Source organism: Pinus tabuliformis, chromosome 2_2 (assembly GCF_031772625.1).
Source record: "Pinus tabuliformis cultivar Carrire ecotype Pingquan chromosome 2_2, CPIR1, whole genome shotgun sequence".
Taxonomy (NCBI): Eukaryota; Viridiplantae; Streptophyta; class Pinopsida; order Pinales; family Pinaceae; genus Pinus; species Pinus tabuliformis.
This window is the reverse complement of record NC_142300.1, coordinates 933,243,188-933,251,491: the sequence shown is the minus strand read 5'-3', so window position 1 is coordinate 933,251,491 and position 8,304 is coordinate 933,243,188. Positions and strand designations below refer to the sequence as shown.

The following is an 8,304-nucleotide window of genomic DNA, read 5'->3' as shown; positions in this document are numbered from 1 at the left end:
TCAGTGGGGAAAGGGTCAACAAAAAACCTTCGAGGAATTGAATACCAATCCAGCACTAGTTCTGGAATTACCAAGCTTACAACAACCCTTTGAAGTGGAAATGGAGGCGAGTGCATATGTTATGGGAGTGGTCTTAATGTAGTGATGAAAGCCTATACGCTACCATTTTGAAGTATTTCATGGGGATATTCTTAACTCTCCTACCTACAAAAATGAACTTTATACCCTAGTGCAAGCTATGAAGAATTGGAAACACTATATGATGGGAAAAGCGATAGTAATCCACAAAAATATCCTATATCTATAGTATTTGTAGGCTTAGCATAAGCTATAACAAACCAAACCTTACAAGTAAATGGGTTTTTTAACAAAAATTTCATTTAGTAAATAAGTATATAAAGGGTAGAAAAAATGAGTTAGCCAACATGTTTTCAAAGGCACACACATCACATGTCATAACTTTGGGAACTTTGATGCACATGGAGCAATTCACCCAAAATGCATATAAATAGGCATACTCAAAGCATATGGACTTCAAGTAGGTGTTTCAACAATTATAGAGAGAGATTCATGTGCACACTGGTGACAACACAATTGGCATCCATCTCGAGGATGAATTACTCTACAAGCTAGATAAATTATATGTTCTTAAAGGTGAGTGATTGTAGATGATTAGAAATGCTCACATCCCCTAGGTTGTAACACACATTAGTGTAGGGAAGATAGTTTCCAATTTGCAAAAGTATATAGCAAGTCTAGTAACAAGAAAAAACCTACCCACTCATTCTTGGGAAAGCATTTCCATGGACTTTGTGAGAAGCTTACCAACAACTAAGAAAAGGCATCTCCATTTTCATAGTAGTTAACATGTTCAATGTAGAGTTGACAAATAACATAAGTATGAAAAAAATATAATTTCACACTTATCATTGTTAATAAAATACCAAATTCATCTAAATATAAACTATTACTTAATTTTTTTACTTTATCAAAGATATTACACTTTAATAACTAAATAATACTATATAACTGAATAATACTAAATGTATAAATATAATTAATACTATACATAAATATAATAAATGCAAAATTAAAGTATGTTGGTCGTACATTCGATTCGTTATGAATTTATGTCTACGCATTGAAAAATGAAATAGTTAAAAGTCTAGATTTAGATTTGACATCGGATTTTCTTTGATTTGGCCGTGGAGTGTAGGAGATCCAATAAGTTCTTTATAAAATACGATAATTTCTTTATAAAAGGTTCCAAGGTTACGAGGTTTCATGTTTTTTTTGGATATTTGCTTATCGTCATCAATAAATGGACACATTCACATGAAAAAGTGAGATAGATAAACTTTTGAACTTATGCTAAAGTTGGTTGCATCATTCTCTAAGCGAATTTGGTGGAATAAATTCTGCATGCCGCTATCTTCTTTCTATCACCGTACTCTTCTGCTGCAACCCTGGAAGTACGTGCAACAGAGAGTACTTTCTCCAAATCCGCCTGTGTCAAGGGTCTTGGTGTCTCGGAGGTTATGTCATGGCCGTTATTTTCCTTTTCGAGCAATTCTGTAATTGCTAAATATGCTGCTTGCTTGCATATCTCTGTTATGTCTGAACCAGTGTACCCTTCACATAAACTCGCAATGAAATTATAATCAATACCACTGTCTACATTTTCATCTTTCAAAATCGCTTCTAAAATTTTTGCTCTCTCTGAACTGCCAGGGATCCCAACTTCAAAAACCCTAGGAAGCCGACGTAGTATTGCTTCGTCCAGCTCTTCGGGCCTGTTGGTTGCAGCAAGAACGACAACCCTAGCTCTTTGATCTGTTGTAAATCCATCCCACAAAGACATGAATTCTGTTTTCATATGTCTAGAGCTTTCTTGTTCATGAGAACGTCGCCTGCCTAAAAAGCTATCTATCTCATCAAGAAATATAATGGCGGGTTGAAGCTTGTATGCTAGTGTGAACACAGCAGTCACAAGTTTCTCAGAATCACCAAACCATTTGCTTGTAAGATTGGATGTCCTTACATTGATAAAGAGAGCTCCTGATTCTTTTGCTATTGCCTTTGCCAGCAATGTTTTGCCAGTACCAGGTGGACCGTACAACAAGATTCCTTTGGGTGGGCTGAGGAGCTTGTAATGTTGAAACAAATTAGGTTTTTGTAATGGAAGGATAACCAGGTTACGAAGTTCCTTTTTAGTTGTTTCCAACCCTCCAATTGAATCAAAGGTGGTATCAATATCGTCTGGGTTGATAACATCATGGGCTATAACATTCTCATAATAGTTTGTTTCTATCCTGGGCCGACCCAGCCGTTTGGCGATTTCGTCCGCTTTTTTCCCTCGCGCGTTCTGAGCTGGTTCTTTGTGAGGATCGAACTTCTTAAGCAATAACCGTAAAAATAGGCTGGTCACTCCAGCGCTTACGGTATACAATATCAGATCGTGCAGAAGCCTCTTCTTGTCGAACGACATGATAACGATTTATGAATAATTGCAGGGACAGGACTACATATGGTCGCAGAGAAATATGGCAGCAGGGAAGTATCGATACTGATTGTGCAGAACACAACAAATCTCGCTAAATTTTATTGTGGCACTACTTATTTATAGCCAAGTTTTTCGGTCAGACCGACGGTAACGTCCTTTCCTTCCAACAGTGATAACGTTTGTGTATATATATAACCCTAGGTAATACTTAGTAGAACTGATTCGTTATTGTTATAAGGGATTGTCCGGTATAATTCGTCCGATAGATCCAATTTTATTTTTATTGAGAATTTTAGATAGGTTAACTAATGCAATTATTAAAAAACAAATAACTTAGATTGTGATTTAATGTTTTTTGGGTGGATATTAACTGCGTTATAAGATTAATTATCATGGAAATCACATGAAATTTATGTAAGATAGAAAATGTATCATATGAATAGTTTAGGTTATCAAAATATCAAGATAATATTTAAAATAACATGAGGTAAAAGCATTATTATTAACCATGATTATATATATAGATAACATGAAGTAAAAGTATTATTATTAACCATTATTTTATATATATATAAAAGAATAGAGCTCTTTGGAGAAAGTAATGATACAAAATCTTTAAAAAAGGGAATGTCAAAGCAACAAAAATGTTTTGTTAAGAGTTATTATTTTAACGAATAGAAAATTTATGTAACATAGAAAATGTATCATATGAATAGTTTAAGTTATCAAAATAATATTTAAAATAACATTAGCTAAAAGCATTATAATATATATATATATATATGAATGAGAGAATAGAGCTCTTTGGACAAAGTAATGATACAAAAATTTTAAAAAGAAAATGTCAAAGTGAGGAAAATATTTTGTTAAGAGTTATTAAAATAATATAATTAAAATATTTAAAAAAATATTAATTTATATGAGATAAATTAAAAGTTAATTCATATTTATAATAAGTTCATTTTAAAGTGGTTATTAATTAGAAAGTAAATTAGTGTAATTTTTTTTAGGAGAAATTTAATAATGAATTTGCTTTTTACTACTCATTATATATATAATTATTAAAAAACAATTTACAATTTTCTTAATGTGAAGCTCTTATTTTAAGCTTTATGACAAGTGCAACAAATAATCAGTTAATTGTTGTTTTAGTCAAATTCTATACCACAGATGTGTACAAAAGAGCTTCATTAATTTAAATATTACTGGTTTCGTTATTAGTTTTTTAATTTTAATAGCAAACACTTATTTATGAATTACAAGAACTTAGTTAATATAAATGTTTCTGGTTTCGTTATCAGTTTTCTAATTTTAATAGCCAACATTTATTTATGAATTAAATTATTGATGACATTTCCATTGAAGAATTCATATTTCTTTGTTCAAATGATTACTAATTCCTTCAGAGAAATCAATCAAAGAGTGGGCTACCGTTTCAGATAGTCGATAGCCATCCATGATTGATATCAGTCGAGATTTGTTCTGCATTTCTCGTCAAGAAGAGATGATAAATTTAAATTTTATTTGAAATATTACATGAAATTTGCAATCTAAATCTCTTTGAAATATTCCATCGCAAATCTGCACAATAGAATAAAACAGTTGAATGGTAATTTGTTTATGAATTGAGTGGTAACCTTATCTTGTTTGAAAAGTAATTTGTTTTGTCAATCCGGTGGTGATCCTCTGGTATTGGTCAGAGTCTGTGACAACTAATATCATACACAAATTTTAAAAGTTAACATGAAGTAATGAGATAAATCGTTATGAAGTAATGAGATAAATGGTTAAGAAAGGAAAATGAGATTATTACCCGTGAATTATTTGATGAAAGATTACTGGTAACCATGCTTTAGAGTTTTCTTTATACTTTGTCTCAATTGAAATACGTTTTGGATTCTGAATTTGATGAAATGAATTTTCTCAGCCAGGTTACCTGTAGCATCTCATTAGTGTATTTGTAGCATTTGATTAGTGTTATATAGATTCATCATTCAGAATTTATCAAGAAATCACTGGATAAATTTTACTTAAAAAGTGATATATATGTGGGTTTATAAAGTGAAATATATGTGTTCTGTGTTATAATTAAGCATTTTATTTATTTCATTTAGTTGTTTATTATACATATATTTTTTAATTTTAATTATCATATTTTTAACTATTTACACAAATTATTAATTAAAAAATAATAATAATAAATTTATTTTCAAAATATATTGAAAAATAATAAAAAAGTATTAATAAATATAAAAGAAACTTTATCATAATTTTATTTTTAAAATATATAAAAAATTTAGAAAATGTTATTGGAGAACCTTTATATATAATTATTTTTTATATATTAAAAAACATAAAATTGTCACTTCTCGTATATTGTTTAGAATATAATTAATATCACATATTTTTATTTTAATGTTTTTATGAAGATAATTAATTATAAATTTAGGGGATGTTCATTTAGTTTTATTTAAATCAAGTACACAAAATTATTAAGATAAGGTTATCAAAATTTAATTCATATAGCTTCATACATAAATTAAATTAAATGCTCTTATAATCATTTGGCTGAAGGTAAAGTAATATATTTTTGCTATAGCTGTAAATCAACTAAAATTCATTAAAATAAGGTAATAAAGATTCAATTTATATAAATTTATACATAAATTGAATTAAATGTTTTCCTAATGACTTGGCTGACGCTAATAATTAAGTAATATCTTTTCGCAAATTTGTGTGGCGTTGTCATGTAGCACTTATTATACCTGTAGCAGGTATGGGCTCATTCATTTTTCCATTAATTGGGTATTATTTTTCTTTGAAGAAAAATATTTGCCTATTTTGGGCAGTTTAAAATTATGGTTCAATTTTATTATTTTTATTAATATTCAAAACTATTTATCTGCCATATGATTGGTTCAGGGTTTATTCTATAATAATTGTGTTGACGATGTTGGAATCGCCAACATTCAGGGGATCTCCCCAATATGAAGTCCCAGCTAGCCTTCACACCATTTGGTGTAGGAGTCCCATCCGGTACAATGGCCCGATTTCCATAATCTTAATGGTATGCCTTAGCTTTTGCTTGTCAGCACATGAGAGTGGTTTAATTAGTCTTCGAGCAGTGAGGTTTGTGTGCCTAGTGAGTGCGTAGTGTTACTTGTGTCAAGGTTCTTTCACTATAGAGGGAGAGGGTGAGAGTGAGTCTCAAGTTGAAAGGGAATAGTCCTAACTCTGTTAGAGACACACGCCATAACAGGACATGCACAGATTTCGGCAGAGTAGTCCACATGAATGTGGCAGTCACAAACACAAGGTGAACAGATAGCACGTACAGCACACAACAAAATAGTCCACACAATTATGAGGGTCGTTATAACAAGTTTACTAGAATGAATCTGTCGAGTGGTTGGCAAAATAGTCCACACGGGCAAGATAACGTTAACAACTGATACAACACATTTCCAACAACATATGTACTAAAACAACTGAAATGGTTCAACTGTCTTGATACAGGTTAAAGCAACATGCATTATAAGCGTCCAAAGAATAGTATTACAAACAAATACAATACATGTGTGAAAATGTGCTAGCTTGTTAAGAGGATTCTGAATTAAGAAAAAGTTTCAAGATGCATCCATACACCATCACATCACTAACCCTGATAATGGGGCATTGGAGCCATTGCTCACTCCTCAAAGAAAAGACTGTAGACTCTCAAGGTTATGTGGGAGGAGCCAAGGTGAAAAGTATTTTGCATGTACAAATGAGGGGTATATATAGCCAAGGGTGAACTTGACCCTTGTGACTCTTCGAATTCCCCCATGACTATTTGACTTACATGACTCTTCAACTGACATGACTCTTCAACTTCGTATGTGAGTCTCTTGGACTTCCATGTTACAATACATTTATTACAAAAATATGGTCCACATTAGTGATGTGGCCGAGATGACTCATGACATGACTTGACATGATAGTGCTGGTATGTTCATGTTGATGGTGTTGTGCATGTCGAGCTATAGTGCTGCTGAATGATGAGTGTGCTCTTGGTGTAACATAGCTTCACCTCCGCATGACAAGGTGTGTAGAGTCTTCGATGGTTTTTGTGTTCTATTGGTGTTGCATGTGAATGTATCCCCTTCGCTGGTACTTGTCATGCTTTATGTGTTCATCCATTCGTGAACAAGTCTCCTAGCACGCGCTCCTTATTCATCCTGTTCATCATTGCACCATGTCTCATCCATGTACCTGTATCTGCAATCACTCATGATGAGACGACATCAAATCCAAAAATATCCTAGTCTACCATGATGCATCATCTTTCGTTGTCAAGTGCAGTTGACTGGGAGAGAGGACAAGGCTTTGAAACTACGCAGAGAATAATTCAAGTCCGGATGCGGGGCTTCGAGGAACTGCCAAGGAAAATTACGCAGAGGTTACTAGGAAGTTGGGATTAGTAGTCCGAAACAACAGTGACATTTTGCAGGATCTAGATTTGCTGGGAGGTAGAACTACGCAATTTTTTCAGGGAAGGCAGTGCGGGAAGCATAGGACATTGGCAATGAAAACTACACAGATTCTCAGGGGAGGCTGGGAATGGGTTGTGCGAGCTTGCTAGCCAAAATTTTGAAAAACTTGGAGGAAAGCATGCAGCGTATGTCTGCGCAGTTTCCAGGCTGAGCGGGGAGTCAAGAAGCTAGTGGACAGTTCAAGAAAACTGTGCAATTTTTAGGAGGATCAGCAGGTGTGCTGACAAGGGCACTGACTAACAAAACTATGCAATTTTTAGAGACAGTGCGGTGACAGGCACCTACCTACGTAATTTTTAGAGACAGTGCAGTGATAGGCAGCGGGTGCCTGTCCCTCATGTTTGTGCAAGTCAACAGAGGCAGGCATGCTGAAAACTTTTGCAATTTTTTCTGGAGTGAAGCCCGAGGTCACTACCCAGTCAAACTCTCCGGTTGAATAGCAGGAGGCTTGATGGGTTGGCTTAGAGGCAGCACAAATTGATATGGCTTCTTGGGCAACTTCTACGATTTTCTGGGTGACAATCAGTCAGTTTGACTCCAGGATTGCATAGTGCAGACTGCCTAGGAGGCAGCCTTAAGCTCTGTGCAATTCTGGGCAGCAGTACTTAATCAGTTAGGGTTGAGACTGCATAGTGCAGCTCACCAAAGGTCCAACTGATGGAGGGTGGTCCGGTCGACAGGTTTTCAACAAAATGAATAAGTATGTGTGTAAGTACACTTGTGTATACATGACCTTGCAAACACACACTCAACACGACTTGACGACAAGACACCTCGAACCAACAAGACAACATATCCTTAGTGTGACTGACCGAAGGGTGTGAGCAACAAATGCGACACTTGAGATAGATCATTGAACGACCATGACGACACTTACGTGACATTGCATACAACTTCGTGTGTGAGTATGACAAATGCTTACATAGCGAATACAACTTGTACACACGAAGAAAGACCTTCAACATATCCAGAACATGAATGCAAGCACGACATTGTCACTAATATGCTAAAATATGTCCAGTGAACAGTCAGGCCAAGAAGGTGTAAAGACTCGACACAAACTCACGGGATGAGCCTAAGTGCTTGCAAACATCAAGGGAAAAACCAAGAAAGGTTTGAAATTGGATGTGGGCCAAAATTTAGGAGGGTGTTGCAGCCGCTAAAACAAATTGTTTTAAGTACTTTTTTTGCAAGTTCATGCATTATTAACCCCTCATCTTGCCAGTACAATGAAAAACCAGGCTCTTCTCATTTATATTTTATGCAGGT

General features: G+C 34.3%; 1 pseudogene; it reads right to left on the bottom strand.

Moving 5' to 3' along the window:
* Nucleotides 1–1,393: 1,393 nt before the first annotated feature.
* LOC149196205 (uncharacterized) lies at nucleotides 1,394–2,488 on the bottom strand (annotated as a pseudogene).
* Nucleotides 2,489–8,304: the final 5,816 nt, after the last annotated feature.